Genomic DNA, 15,701 nt, shown 5'->3' with positions numbered 1-15,701 from the left:
CAGGGATACTGGATGATTTCTTCACCCTTGTCAACAAGGCGGGTTTAGCCACCTACGTGGGAGATGAAAGGGAGCAATACTACATGCTCACCAAAATCTTCGTAGAAAGCTTCAAGTTCCAAAACACGCAATATGAGCCGACTGTTGCATTCAAGATTTATGATAATCCTATTACTATGGAATTGGAAACATTTTGTCGTGCATTAGATATTGCCCCTGTAGGTACAGCAAGGAGGATTGATGACAACCCCCGGTACTTGTTGGAGCTCTATCGAGGGATCACCAATGATGATTGTCGCACCATTCAGCGGGGCAAGATAAGGAACATTCAACTCCCCGCCATTAAATATTTTGCATATTACATTGCTACTAGCATACTTGGTAGGGATAACACTAGCAATATTTCTAGTTACCATCTTGCTTTCTTGAATATTGCACTTACTGGACGGACATCTTATCATCTTGGTTCTCTTATTGCTCGCCGCCTGTCTAACAGGGGGCCTATTTTTGGAGGAACTATTGCACTGCGCATTTTAACACATTTAAGACTTCCTATTGATCCTAATGATGTGCCATTAACTCCTAGGAGGCTTGATATCACTGCTATGAAAAGCCATCATTTTGTTACCACCGATTCCATTTTAGATAATATGGTCTATAGAATGTTGTTTGCTGACGGGGATGAGAAAGAAATCCCTCTTCCCCAGCCAGGTTTGTTCTGTATTGACAGGCAACCATGGTCGCGCACTAAGGAGGAGGTGGATGAACATATGAAGATACAAGCACTACTAGGAAAAGGCTTATAGCCGCACCCCTTACCGCCGGCAAATACGATTTGAAGATGCCAGCGGTAATGCCTTCCAGGGGGGCCTAACCCTACCGCCGGCGAGACTGAAAGGATGGCGCCGGGGGTGCCTCCATTACCGCCGGCGAGTTGGGCACGAAGGTGCCAGCGATATAATGGGTCGCGGGGACCCAATTGGGCCTGGCCTTACCGCCGGCGAATTGGACCCAAAAGCGCTAGGGGTACCGGGCTCTACCGCCGGCGAACGCGAACCGGAGATGCCGGGGGTAAGCCATGCCAGGGTGGGCCACCTAGCCTTCACTTACCGCTGGCGTTTGTGGCCCGTTGGTGCCGGCGGTAATGGGCCCTACCACCAGCGAAACCGCGTCCAACGCCGGGGGTAATGTGCTCGTATGAGCCATCCGAGCCAAAATTACCGCATCCGCACCAGCCTTATCTCTTCCTCATCTTCTCCTGTCCACCGTTCCTCTCTCCTCTCTGTCTCTCTCGGTCAAACTCCCACGGAAGAAAATCCGCCGCCGTCTCCTCCCTCCCCGTCCAGGCACGCCTCACATCTCTCGCCGCCGGCGCGCGACCTCCACACGCCACCGCCATGGCCGCCGTCTCAGCCCCAGCCGCGGCCCCACTCGCCGGCGCGTCCCTCCGGACCCCCGTATCCACCCGTCCACGCTCCCTGAGTTTCGCGGCGTGTGCCCCTCGACCTCTGACCCTGCGCCTCAGCCTCGGCGCCCGGCCGGTGCGGTGCCTGGCGGCGGCAGGCGGGGGCCCGGACATGCGGGAGACGCTGGACAAGGTTGTGGGGGCGCACAAGGTGGTGCTGTTCATGAAGGGGACCAAGGACTTCCCGCAGTGCGGATTCTCCCACACCGTCTTGCAGATCCTGCGCTCGCTCGACGTGCCCTTCGAGACGCTCGACGTGCTCCAACGACGCGCTGCGACAGGGGCTCAAGGAATACTCCAGCTGGCCCACCTTCCCGCAGCTCTACACCGACGGCGAGTTCTTCGGCGGGTGCGACATCACCCTCGGTATGTATATCTCTGCCTCTCTCTAGTCTGGCTTGCATCACGCACGATTGCAAATCATATTCTGACTTGCTGCTGCTGTAGTACACGCCCATGAAGCATGAATATTGGGTTGCGAATTGTTCTGTGACAAATTTTGTGTTAGTTAGACTGCTTGGTGAAAGACAATCAGGTTATAACATACTTGCTCATTTCCTTTGGAAGTAATTGTTTCTTCTACCAATGTTGGTTGTCATCACATATACAGCTAAACAAGTGTTCCTCTTTGCTGCAGGATGTCATACACATCTGAGACATAACTCATGAGCGGCACCATTGCAGCAAGGAGGAGGCGCGCGGCTCCACCAGGCCGTCGCCATCAAGAGCGAGGTTATGGCTCTTCCCTTGCGCCAGGCTGCGGTTGAGCGACGCAGAGACGCCTCCGCTAGCCAGCCGCTGGTGACCCCGAGGAGGAGGCGCGAGGCACGGAGGGCTCCAGCAGGCCGCTGCGTCAAGCGCGAGGAAAGGGTTCCTCCCTTGCATGTGGTCGCCACCGAGGACGAGCACGGCACCAACACGGCCGCACTGCCGAGCACGCAGCGGGTAAGAGCACCGCTACCGTCGAGCTCGAGGAGGCTGGTCACAGGCCTAGCGAGCGCGAGGAGAGAGCTTCCGCGCCATAGCACGCGGACGCCGTAGTGGGAGATAATCTTCGCATTCGGATCGAGGACAAGGTTGCCGCCGTCGAGCTCGAGGACGTGGCCGGCGCAGATGCAAGAGCAACCACGGCGCCGGCATAGAGGCGGGAGCCCCACATCTCTGCCCAGGCGACACCAACTCCGCTGCCATTCGATCAAGTTGCTGGGGTATGAGCTCGTCGCCGCTCGCCGCTGTCCTCTCCTGCTTCAGGTTCAACCACCTTACCCACCTCTCTGGATCTCATTTCATTTCTGTAATTTTATCTGCGTCTTAGTGCAGTACCAAGATAATTCCTTGCTGCTGCACCACTTTGGGTGTACGACTTAGATAGTGGATTTGCTAGGTGTGGTAAAATCTGTTAATTGCTTTGGTGAAACCTGATAGTTATTCCTTTAGATAATGGATTTGCTAGATGTGTAATTATCCTGGTTGTTGTGTGACAAAGCAGCACAAACATTGTTGTAGGTCTAGCTGTAATATAAACATGTACACATCTACATTTCGTTTTCTAATTGGTAGCATATGCTAAGAATTGAATCCAATGACAAGTACTATGGGAATGTTAATTTTGTTTTCTTAACAAATGAGTTATATCCAAGTGTACTGTCAGATGTTGAGAATTGAATCCAAGAATACTGTGTGATATTCTGGTTATTACTACTTCAAATGTATAAGACACATTGGTTTGTCAGCAGGTGTTGCAGAGAAGACAACACGCCACATCGACCATTTCCTGGGGTACCTTGAGGGCATAGAGAAAGTTTATTTACACAGTTGTAATTTAATAGATGTAATTCACTACTGTTTGATTGTTCAACTATAAGGTAATGTAACCAGATGTCTGTTTGGACGTTGGAGCGTGATATTTTGCTTTAAACAATGTGTTGACTGCTACACATTTTTTTATATTTCCGTGCCTTTTTTTTAAATCCTATTCAACATACCGCTGGCGCCTTTGCCTATGTGCCGGGGGTAACTTAAAATACCACCGGCGAGTAGGGAGGTGCTGGTGGTAACAAATACCGCCGGCGAGTACACGAAAGCGCCGGGGATAACGTCACATTACCGCTGGCGAAACCGAAGGTGCCGGCGGTAACCACTTACCACCGGCGAGGTTATCGCCGGCGAATCCGAAAGTGCCGTCGGTAAGTCTTTTTAGGTCGCCGGCGGTAAGCCTTTTCCTAGTAGTGAAGACTTCCACCAGCAGCATGACTCCGAGGACGCCGAGCCCTCCTACGACTATACCGTCACGTATCCGGGTGCTTCTTCTAGCACATACTCGGAATATGATCCATCTTCGTCGTACTACGGAGATACTACCTCATGGGGTCGATGGGATTGAACTCCACTTAGGCCAAAAGCCTAAGCTTGGGGGGAGGTATACCAGCATCACTCATTCTTTGCATATTATGGTTGCTGGATACTTGTACATACTTGTTTAGTCTCTTTGAGTGGTTTTCTAATGAGAGGGAGATGATATTTGGGGAAGTGCTGCCTGAAAACAGATTCTGGACTGTTACTAGAAAAATTCGTGCGCACAGCCAGAACGTTATTTTGAGCTGCCAATTTTTGTGCAGGTTCCCCAGGTTGTTATCTAACTTTCATTAGTTTAACACTTTTCGAGCTGAGCAACGTAAGATTTTTGTAAAAATATATTTCTGTACTGCTGTCAGGTTTTGGCAGATTTCTGCCATCTCGCTTTTCTATGTTTCTTTTAGTTTTCATTTTTTTGTTCTTGATTTGTTTCTTTCCTAAAACACAAAAAGATCAAAAATATTTCTGTTGTTTCTCTTCACCATTTGTTTATTTTGGTTTCTTGCATTTATTTCGCTTTATTTGCTATTGCTAGTTTGCTATAAGAAAAGCCAAAAAGATTTTGCTTTGTTTGCTTGTTTCCTTTTGTTCTTGTTCTCAAATTCGAAAACACCAAAAATATTTGCTGTTCTTCTTTGGTTTGTAAAGTTCATTATGAGTTCAATGGTCTTCGGTGGCTGGAGCGTGGTTTTCATTTCATATTATCCAAGCTACACAAGTGAAAAGGCAATAATGACGATCTACGACAATCTGATTGTGGTGAGAGGCTGGTATGAACTCTATTTGTTTTCATTTTTGTACATATACTCATCCATGTGAGCATGCTTAGTTGGTTCATGTGAGGTATATGTCATTTAAGAAAGTCTAGTAGTTCATGATCTCTCATGTTTAGCTCCAATTTATTAATATGAGTAGCATGTCATGGATGTTTGCTTGCATTGTTTTATTCATAGATAGATATGATATTGTGGTATCCTCCTCTGAATAATTCGTTTGAATTAACTTGGCACATGCTCACACATGAATATGACTGAACAAGAGTCAATTAAGCCTCCATGATTTACATTGCTTCAGAGTTCTTGTATCACTTTTATGCCTCGGTTAATTTATTTTGCCGCAAGCATGATTATGACAGTTATTGCTCTCTTGATTCGTCGCTCCCTAGTCTTTTGCTAGCCTTCACTTGTACTGAGCGGGAACGCTGCTCGTACCTCCAAACACATGAAAACCAAGTTATTCCAAAGTGTCCACCATAAATACCTATGCATGTCATTTCAAACCATTCCAAGTAAATTCTCATGCGCTACCTTTAAAACCTTCAAAATGCTTCTCAATTCGTGTTTATGTTTCATAGCTCATGAGGAAGTAAGTGGTGTTTAGCTTTCAACCTTGTCATTTACTTTTGACGGACTCTCATATGGACTAGTGGCACATCCGCTTATCCAATAAATTTTGCAAAAAGAGCTGGCAATGGGATTCCCAGTCCGAATTAATTAACTTAAATAGATACTCCTCCATGGTTTGTGATTGTTGGACGGCACCCGAAGGATTAGGTTAGCCATGGCTTGTGTAAGCAAAGGTTGGGGGGAGTGTCATCATCATAATAAAACTAAACTAAAAGGGCACTCCTTCATGGTATGTGATTGTTGGCAGGCACCCGAGGATTCGGTTAGCCATGGTTTGTGTAAGAAAGGTTGGAAGGAGTGCCACATAAAAATGCAAATAATTCATGGGAGCCGCTCTTGAAAGTCCGGTTGGCGAGGTAGTTGGTGTACCCATTACCATTCGTTGACAACAACAAACACCTCTCAAAATAATTTTACTCCTGCTTTACAAATGAAAAGCTCTAGCGCATGTTAATCCCTGCTTCCCTCTGCGAAGGGTCAATCTCTTACTTTTATGTTGTGTCTCCATCCTTTCTTTGAGCACTTTCTTGAGAGCACAACTGTCATTCTTAGTATAATATGCTTGTCTCAAAATATGATTGATTGTGGTATAACTTTGATGCTTCTATCTTTGACAATCACTACTTCTAGTCTTTATATGAACTCCAGAGGTGCCCGGGCATTTATGTTTTGCCGATCAAATACAGGCAAGCGAGATACCACTTTATCATACTCTCTTATGAACATTGCAATCCTGCTTATATACATGATTCATGATGCTTATTATTAATTGTTGGTACCTTTCCATGATTGACATAGCTATTGGATGATCTTATTTGCATGTATCTTATTATGAACTGCCTAAGTGTTAGCCATAGCATGAGAATATTTACATCATATGAACAAATGTGTTCGTGAAAGTTCTTTTATCGCTCAGTTGTTAACTGAATTGCTTGAGGACAAGCAATAAGCTAAGCTTGGGGGAAGTTGATACGTCCAAAACGTATCTACTTTCCCGAACACTTTTGCTGTTGTTTCGCCTCTAATTTGTGTACTTTGGATGCAACTAACACGGATTAACGATGTTTTCAGCAGAACTGTTCTGGTGTCTCGTTTTTGTGCAGAAATCCAACTTTTAGGAAAAATCTCGGGATTTTGACAGAAGGCCCTATTTTCCCAGAATACTGACGGAGCCAGAAGGACAAATTAAGTGGAGGCCCGAGGGCCCCACACCATAAGGCGGCGCGGCCTAGGGGGGCCCGCGCGGCCCTATGGTGTGGCCCCCTCGGCCGGCCTCCGACGCCCTCCTTCGGACTACTTATTGGCCTCGACCTAAAAACGCACGGGGAGAAGTCGAAGTCGCCAGAAACCCTCCAGAACGCCGCCACATCGCGAAACTCCGTCTCGGGAGCCAGAAGTCTCCGTTCTGGCACTCCGCCGGGACGGGGAATTGGAGGAGATCATCGCCATCATCACCGCCAACGCCTCTCCATCAACCAGCCATGCTTCCCCCATCCATGTGTGAGTAATTTCCCCGCTGTAGGCTGAAGGGGATGGTAGGGATTGGATGAGATTGGTCATGTAATAGCATAAGATTGTTAGGGCATAGTGCCTAGTATCCGTAGATGTTACTTTTATGATATTGTTGCAACTTGTTATGCTTAATGCTTATCACTAGGGCCCGAGTGCCATGATCTCAGATCTGAACATGTTATTGATTCATGAAGATATTCGTTGTTTATGATCTTACCTGCAAGTTGTATACACATGTCGCTGTCCGGAACCAATGGCCCCGAAGTGACAGAAATTGGGACAACCGGAGGGGATGGTAGTGATGTGAGGATCACATGTGTTCACGGAGTGTTAATGCTTTGCTCCGGTACTCTATTAAAAGGAGTACCTTAATATCCAGTAGTTTCCCTTGAGGCACGGCTGCCACCGGCTGGTAGGACAAAAGATGTTGTGCAAGTTTCTCATTGCGAGCACGTACGACTATAATTGGAACACATGCCTATTGATTGATTAGTACTTGGATACCGTTTTATTATTATCTGCAAATGCCCTGCTATGATTGTTACATGAGTTTCTCTCATCCATGCAACGCCCGTCATCCGTTCCCGTGCCTACAGTATTTTAATCCTCGCTGTTTACTAAAATCACTACTGCTGTCTTTGTTACTCTGCTGTCTGTTATTTTACTACTGCTACTTGCTATAAAACTGTTACTACTCGATAAACTCTTGCGAGCAAGTCTTGTTTCCAGGTGCAGCTGAATTGACAACTCCGCTGTTAAGGCTTTCAAGTATTCTTTGTCTCCCCTTGTGTCGAATCAATAAATTGGGTTTTACTTCCCGCGAAGACTGTTGCGATCCCCTATACTTGTGGGTCATCAGTGGGCCGCGATTAAGATGGGCTTGAAGAATATACATGGAAGAAATACATGAATCGGCCTTGTATACAAAGTTTTGGCTAGTTTGCCCGTGTATCTGTAAATATAGTAGGATACGTGTCGGTTAGAAAGAATTTGGCTCGTGCACGGTTGGGATTACTCCCACGTTAGAAAGTCTACGGACTATAAATATGTATCTAGGGTTTCTGAAATAAACAACAATCACGTTCATCACAAACCAATCTAGGCGTATCGCCAACTCCCTTGTTTCGAGGGTTTCTTCCGGGTAAGCATCATGCTGCCTAGATCGCATCTTGCGATCTAGGCAGTACACGTTTATTCGCTGTTCATGCGTTGCTCGTACTGAAGCCTTGTTGATGGCGAGCAACGTAGTTATCATAGATGTGTTAGGGTTAGCATTGTTTCATCATATTATATGATTTGTTCCGTGCAACCCTTAGACGTCTAGCCGCCCTTACACCTATCTTAGGTGTAAGGGCGGCACCTCGCTTGATCGTTATTTAGTAGATCCGATCCGTTATGATTGCTGCTTGTTCTTCAAGGATTAGTTTAATATCTGCATAGTTAGGCCTTACAAACGGGTTGAAGGATCCAGTGGCGCGTAGGGTGTAGTTTGCTAGCCCTAGACGAGATGTTCCGGGGATCAACTTCATGTTGGTTTTTAGGCCTTGTCTAGGGTCGGTTTATGATCACCGTGCGTGGCCGCCAGGCTCAATCACGCGTAGGATGTTCCGATTATGTGGTGAAAACCCTAAATCGTAGTAGGTCGTTTTAGCTTTATATTGATCAAGCAGGACCACCATGTGATCGTACACCTCGTACGAATCATGGGTGGATCGGCTCCTTGAGCCGATTCACTGGACAACCTGAGAACAGATCGAGGCTCGTATTTAATGTTTACGTGTATGTCATGCAGGAAACTAAGCGAAACAAATCCATCACCTTCCTGACCAGGTATAGGTCAGGTGGCACGCCCTTGCACCAGCATCGGACGTGCGTGCCGAGGCTTTGCGGGCCGTCGCTCGAGGGACCAGGGCCAGCCGCAGTCCTGGGAGCCTCCCGGCTCTACTGTGTTGCCCGTCGCTGCTCGCCGGTGGATTTCTGACCGCAACAGCCGTGCTCAAATTTGGACCAGCCGGAATGACTTTCCACAAGAAAGGAAGTTGTGAGGCACACAGGAGGGAGCCGCATGAAACCAACATCTTATCTCTGGTAAAAACATGTTTTTGACCTAAAAATGATTTTCGCACAATTTTTGGAAGAAGCGAAAGATTGTGCTAAGTTCAAATATAGCATGCTTCCAGAAAAATTGGCAAAGGACAATGTATAAAATACTATGACTCGCAGAAAGAGAACGCACGCAGCAGGTATGTGAACCATAGTGCGGAACTGGTCTTCTAATTTTGTGCATAGATTTCATATCATTGCAAAATTATGTTTCTTGTATATGCTTCACCCAAAAAAACCCCATTTCGGCACTTGTATCATAAAACAACATGTCGTGGACCTAAAAATTATTTTTCAAAAAATTTAAACAAACGAAAGATGAACGTTTAGTTCAAATTTGGCCCGCTTCCAGCAAAATTGGCAAAGGATACCCTATAAAATACCATGACTTCGCAGAAAGCAAACACATGCAACATGTATATTAACCATAGTGCAGAAGTGGTATTCCAATTTTGTGGATATATTTCGTACCATTGCAAACTGCGTTTCTTGTAGATGCTTCACAAAAAACTGCTTCGGCGCTCGGAAAAATAAAAATTCAGTTTTCCGTGGCTAGGAAATGATAATTTAGAAAGCCAACATTGCTTCCCGCCCAAGTTCCACGCCTATGGGCAATATGGGCTTGTTCTGGCAAACTATGCCATGACTAAGGTCATGATCTAGCTCATTTGCCCAAAAAGCGATATAACCCGTAGGAGGTAGCTCATTTTGTGACGGGTTTTAAGAATATCCGTAGTATTCTAAGTCTGTATTTTTTTTCTTAATAACTAGCTCATCTAAAATGACGCTCGCAAAGATTCTCCATTTTTATGATTCTTATGAATGAGTTGTGCTCAAAATTGTACCCCCGGAATAACTTCTTTCAAGAATGGGCGTTGCGAGGCATACCAAAGGACGTAGCACCCCTACTGTAAGTTCAGAGATGGTAAATCTAGAGGGGAGGTGAATAGGTTTCTACAAGTTTTAATTATTTCTTTGCAATATTAGGCTTTGTGGAATATAAAGGTGAGTCTAATGCAAACTAGGTGAGGCACCCTAGATGATAATACAAGTAAATCAAGCACGAAGACTCTCACATGATATATAGCCACAAGTAAAGAGTTCGGTTACGAATAATCGAAAGCACACAGAGAAGAAATGTATTCCACTGTTCCCTTCGTTTGCAAGAATGTACGTCACATTTGGAGATGTGGGGATCCCACGAAGGATTTCCCAACGCTACGAAGGCTCACCTTCTTCTCCGAGCCTATCCCACGAAGGAATATCTATTTCACTTGTGGTAGACTTTGAGGCAGCCTCCAAACATTCACAATCTTGTCAGGAGCAAATCCACAGCCCGAATGCTTCCGAACACTTTTGCCTACCTAGGGTTTCCAAGGAACCCTAGAGAGCAAGTATCTTGATGAATACAAGGGGAACAAGATTTGGCTCGGTGGAACTATAGATCAAGACCTCCTCTAGCTTTCCCCCGGAGGGATTTAAGTTTGCGTGGAGCAAGAGGGAGATCTGAGGCTTTTGGTGTTTCTATTAATGGAGTATGAGAGAGAGAGCTCAAGAACAGTTTGTAGTGTTGTGCCCTAACCGTTCTGAGCTAGGAGAAGGAGTATATATAGTATCACTTGAAATCCAATCGTTGGGCACTTGTCCATCTCAGCAATGTGTCGAGGAGGCCGGTCTGTCGGGCCTGCCGCTCTGCTGGCCGGTGGCACACCCGGTGCCGCCGGGCCACATACCGGACTTGTCGGTAGCCGCCAGGCCTAGCACCGGGCCAGTGCCGGACGAGCTTCTGGGCTTACAGTACATGTCCTCCGGTAGTCAATGGCGCAGGAGCCGGCATTCGCTGGGCCGTCCGGTGCACAGGACAACGTCGGTGGGATAGGCGCCGGGCCAGCCAGCAGGAACCGGACGAGGGGCCGGGCCGTAGCCGGGTGAGCGCTGCTGAGTCCCTGGAATGTGCCCGGTGTGCATCGGCGCCAGAGCCGGTCTATGCCGAACCGGACGGTGCAGCACCTGGTGCCACCGGACCAGGCGCCGGCCTGAGGAAAACTAGTGTTCACCATTTCATCGAAGTGGGGGGTCTCCCTTCACCTTCTTGTTCAATTGTTACACCATTATGCCTATTAGACTAATACCTGAGAATAATCTTGTAGGCATGTATTAGTCCGATTACTCTAGCTACGGTGTCATTGTTACCAAAATAATGGATAAGGCTAAAATAACCTTACAATCTCCCCCTTTTTGGATACGGTGACAAACCGAGCTAGAGTCACATATAAATATTATGATAAGCTCAGAACCTTGATTCCATATAAGATATTAATACAACTCCCCCATAATGTATGCACTTGGATAATTTGCGTTTGAATGCAAAGTGCACCATTTAATGAATATGAGAAGCTCCCCCAATATCTTAAGGAAGCAAGCATGGTATAGACAAATATATATAATAAGATATAAGAATTAAGCATAATCATCCAACATAGAGATTATAATTTATCCACACACGAATTATTAAAAGTAGCAAATGCTTCCGGAAAGCAAATAGCACAAGCCAAGTAATAAGCAAAAAAAATAGCAATGGCTTGTGCAAAATGGCAACACCCATCCAGGAAACCCGTAATCCTAGACTCTACTCTCTTCTCCCCCTTTGGCATCGGAACACCAAAAAGGCAGGAGAGAGAAGACCCATTTGAATCCTTCCCCAGTAGGTAGGGAATCCTCATCTTCATCTTTATCACCATCTTCATCATCATCGATCTCCAGACCCATTGGAGCCAGACCTAGCAGCATCAGAAGCAGGAGGAGGAACACCATGTGAAGATCCACCATGAGCAAACAGGGAGAGGTCAAAATTCTGGAACATGGCATCATCAATGGGAGGCATCGCCCAAGTTTGGAGCAACCACAGGCTCTAGTTCAGGACCAGGAGGAGGAACATGATGGTTTCTTGCAGCCATGAATTCATTTTGGCGCCTCCTAGTCTCTTGATGCAGGGCAAGGCTTTGATGAACGACATCATTGGTATTCCTCACATTTGCCACAGATTTACCAAGAAGCGAGAGGCACCCCGCTTGGGGCACATAGAGGAGCTGGAACTAGCAGCCAGGTCATGCCTTTCCTTGGACCTTCGCTCCGAAGGCATCAACTCAGGGATTTCAAGTTTGTGTCCCTGTTGAGGAATCTTGAAAGGTTCTAGCTTCACTACTTCATCTTTGCTATTGTAAGGAGATGGCACAACAATATTGATAAGATGCTGAACATACCGAGCAAAGTTTGGAGTCATGCGGTTGCAAACAGAGTGTCTCAGATCATTGTAGATCAGAAAGTCACAGCCATCAATCGTCCTAACATTTTCAGGACGACAGTAGTACATGAGGTTGAGATGGTAGGATCAACAATCACTTGAGTCTCCAGACTTGCTGACTAGACTCTCACGGAGTATCTTGGAAAGCACTTGGTAAGAGTAGTACATCATTGAGATGAGTGGCGGAGCATGTGTAGGCTATGGAGGGTAGCAAAATGCAATGTTACCATGAGTGAATGGTTCCTAACTGTGGATATGAAACCCATGAGCACGGCCACTACCAAACCCCATTGCTTGACAGAAGTCAAGGTAGTTGCAAGAATACTTCTCCTTCCCAGTCATCCAAGTCATAGTGTGAGCAGGGTCATCATGGAAAAAGACTGTGCAATGGAACTGACGGACATGAATCGGGCAATACTCCCCAAGAACCTTAAAGTTTCTAGGATTCAAGCATACTAGATCAAGAAGTCTCATCTTCTGCAAAATGTCAACCACAAAGCGGCACTTACTGACATGGAACATGAGTAGCTCTTCCTTGTTGATGGCCTTGGGCTGCACAATGATGCCATTCCTCATGAGCTCCGGACAGTTGTAGGACTCATCCTAGATGGTAGCCTGAGTGTTGGTCCAGAATTCCCTGTCACCACCAGGGTAGGTTCTATCCTCGAAACGATAGGGATTTTCCTCTCTGAGTCTCCTCCAACCTGCAATTTGAACTGTACCAGTATTGAATTTTGGTGGCTTCTCTACAAGATCATCATCTGGAACTGTATCTTTGCCTTTCCTCTTCTTCGCTGTTGTCTTGCTCCGACCTCCAGCAGAACTGCCCGGACCACTGCTCTCAGCTTCTTTGCTAGGCATAGGAGTGCTTGTACGACATGTACCCAACTTAAAACAAAAAACCATCATGGTGGCACACGACTATGGAAAGAGTAAATGGAGCAACACCTCCGTGCTCAATTGATGCTATGTAGAAATAATAAATAGTAGATGTATCATGAGACAAATCCTGAGAGTGTTTCATAGGATTTGCTAGCTTCGGATAGCACATCATTCATCATCATCTATTCCTTATGGTGTAAAAAGGATAAAGCTTAGACACAAATTTACATATCCTGCCAAAGTGAATCAATGTGATCGTCAATTTCTGTGACTGAATGTTTCTGCCTTCTCCTCTTGCACCACATGATCTTTTCCTCATAGAGAAGGCACATGATGTAGTGGTGAATGATCGATAAGGTGAAGGTCGTGGCCACCATGCCACACTGCCATTAGGTCATCGTGCTCCTCGGTGCCAGTCGCCCAGGTGACCATCGCCAAACATGTAGAAGAGGAGAGAAGCTGAGAAAGGAGAAGGCAGCCCAGGTAACCTCACACGTCTCCCTTCACGTATGCCTCTTGTCATTCCTCTTGTTAGTTAGCAGGCTAGATAGCCAGTGACCAGCCTCGTGGACAGGAGTACGTGTACAATGGCGTGACCAAGAGCCATTCAGAGAAAGGTAGGATGGTATGAGAAATTTATTAGTGTGTTAATAATCAAAATAATAAAACCATCAGAAGCTTAGAAATTAAAAACAAAAATAGTTTGAAAGAACAAATGAACAATACCAAGTGCAATAGGTGGAACAGTCAATAGTTCAGAAGTAAAAAAGCTAGGAAAAAAATTGAAAGTAGAGGAGTAGGTGAGCAAAGAATGAATCAAAATGTGCCAAGGAAACCTGGTTCATAGTAAAGCAATTAGATGAACTATGCACGTTCATTGTGAGGGCAAGCAACCTGCTCGATCCATTCCATCTCTACCAGAATGTCAGTAACTGAAAGACTTGCCACTGCAATAGAAATCAAACAGCTTAGCCACAAGTAAGAACAATGCCATAGTAGAAGCGAAAGCTTTCACAAATTTGCAAGCTTATATCCATCTAAATTCCCATGTCCAATTGAGTTGTATTAAACTACATTGATAGAACTACAAATAATATTCCACCATATTTCAAGAACCCCAGATTCATTATGTATGACGAAAAGAATTCAGTCACTCACACCAATCAAAATTTAAGCATTGAGGTTGGAAACATTGGACCAGGAACTAAGAGGCTTTGTAACCATGCTAGATTGTATACCATTACTCCAAGTTTCCACAAATATATTTGAGGCCTATTGTTGAATCGAAGTAATCAGTATCCATTGACATGTCTGAGTAAAAAACCATCATCGCACATAAATATGCTCCCCCTTCAGCGGTAGTTCAACATATATTTCCTATAAAGAGTACTACATGAAAAATCATCCCACATAACCGAGTCGCAAAATAATTATCTTGGAAGTTAATCGTGTGTGAACCTAAAGGAAACATGAGAAAATAATGCAATTCAGTGTGCGAGTTGTAAGAGATCACTAACAGAGACATGATGAAATATAACTATGGACAAGTCACTAATGTGGACATGAAGAACTTGCGAACAATAATGAAATCAAACCTTGGCATAGAAGATGGAAAAGAACAGGAAAGAACACCTGCAAGCTGCATGGCCATTGTTGTTGATAACTCCATGTTGTGGAAGTCTAGAAATGTCTCACTCCGGTGGCCTTTATTTGCAGTGACATGCAGAGCATCAAAACAACCATTTTAGTTTTTGTCAACCATCCTAATCATTGGTACAAAGTAAAGATCGGAAATCAAATCATTTTGGACCATCGTATTTTGTTTCTCCTTTTAGAGCAACCACATAAAAATACATCATATGAACTATACACCGGGAAAAATCTGACATTAAAGTATTTCCTTATTCCTAGCGATATTATAGAGAAGTATTCTTTAGGGATTCATACAAAAAAAAATCATACTGTATTGTGCTATTTTGTTCCAAACTAATATAATTGGTATAAGAAATATTACTGCTTCATGTAGTATACACGTACAAAAGGATTAAGAAATTGGCACAAATAATCTGACACCAAGTTTGTAGGTAGATTAACCTACAAAACCTTCCACTGCTTAGCAGGCCTATTTGACCATGTAGTCTATTTAATCTACACACTAAAAAATTAGAAGAATCATATAAATTTTGGTAGTCCAACCAAATCATTGCTGTCGAGTATAGACCAGGAATCAATTCACTATATATGCACTAATATTTTGTTTCCATTTGACAGCACTGCAAAATACAACATATGTACCATATAAAAATGTTTACTTCATGACATTTCCAGCTATACTAACGCCAAGGTCTTGTCGGTGAGAAATGTGTATTTTCACACTTGTATAAATGCGAACAAACAAATAACAATGATTGTACAAACTCTGCACCGAAGACACACAATTAGAGCTCCTTGGACAATAGCCTTCTCAATCCTCCTTTCCCACCCATATAATTATATAACTATGAATTTTTGAAACCACTCTGGCGCATGTATTGCAAATGAGGTAGGAAAATTAAAAACCAAGAGAGGCCGCAAAAACATCAATCGAATTCGCGACAACTCTAGATTAGGGACTGCTTCATTAAACACTAACCGAACAGAGATATCTGAGGAAATACTTAATGCTAGGAAAAAA

At 44.9% G+C, this 15,701-nt stretch overlaps 1 pseudogene; it reads left to right on the top strand.

Moving 5' to 3' along the window:
* Positions 1–1,397: 1,397 nt before the first annotated feature.
* On the top strand, positions 1,398–3,130 carry LOC124672014 (annotated as a pseudogene).
* The last annotated feature ends 12,571 nt before the right edge of the window (positions 3,131–15,701 follow it).

The sequence above is a fragment of the Lolium rigidum genome, chromosome 7 (genome assembly GCF_022539505.1).
Source record: "Lolium rigidum isolate FL_2022 chromosome 7, APGP_CSIRO_Lrig_0.1, whole genome shotgun sequence".
In the NCBI taxonomy this organism is placed as follows: domain Eukaryota; kingdom Viridiplantae; phylum Streptophyta; class Magnoliopsida; order Poales; family Poaceae; genus Lolium; species Lolium rigidum.
This window is presented reverse-complemented; position numbering and strand designations above follow the sequence as displayed.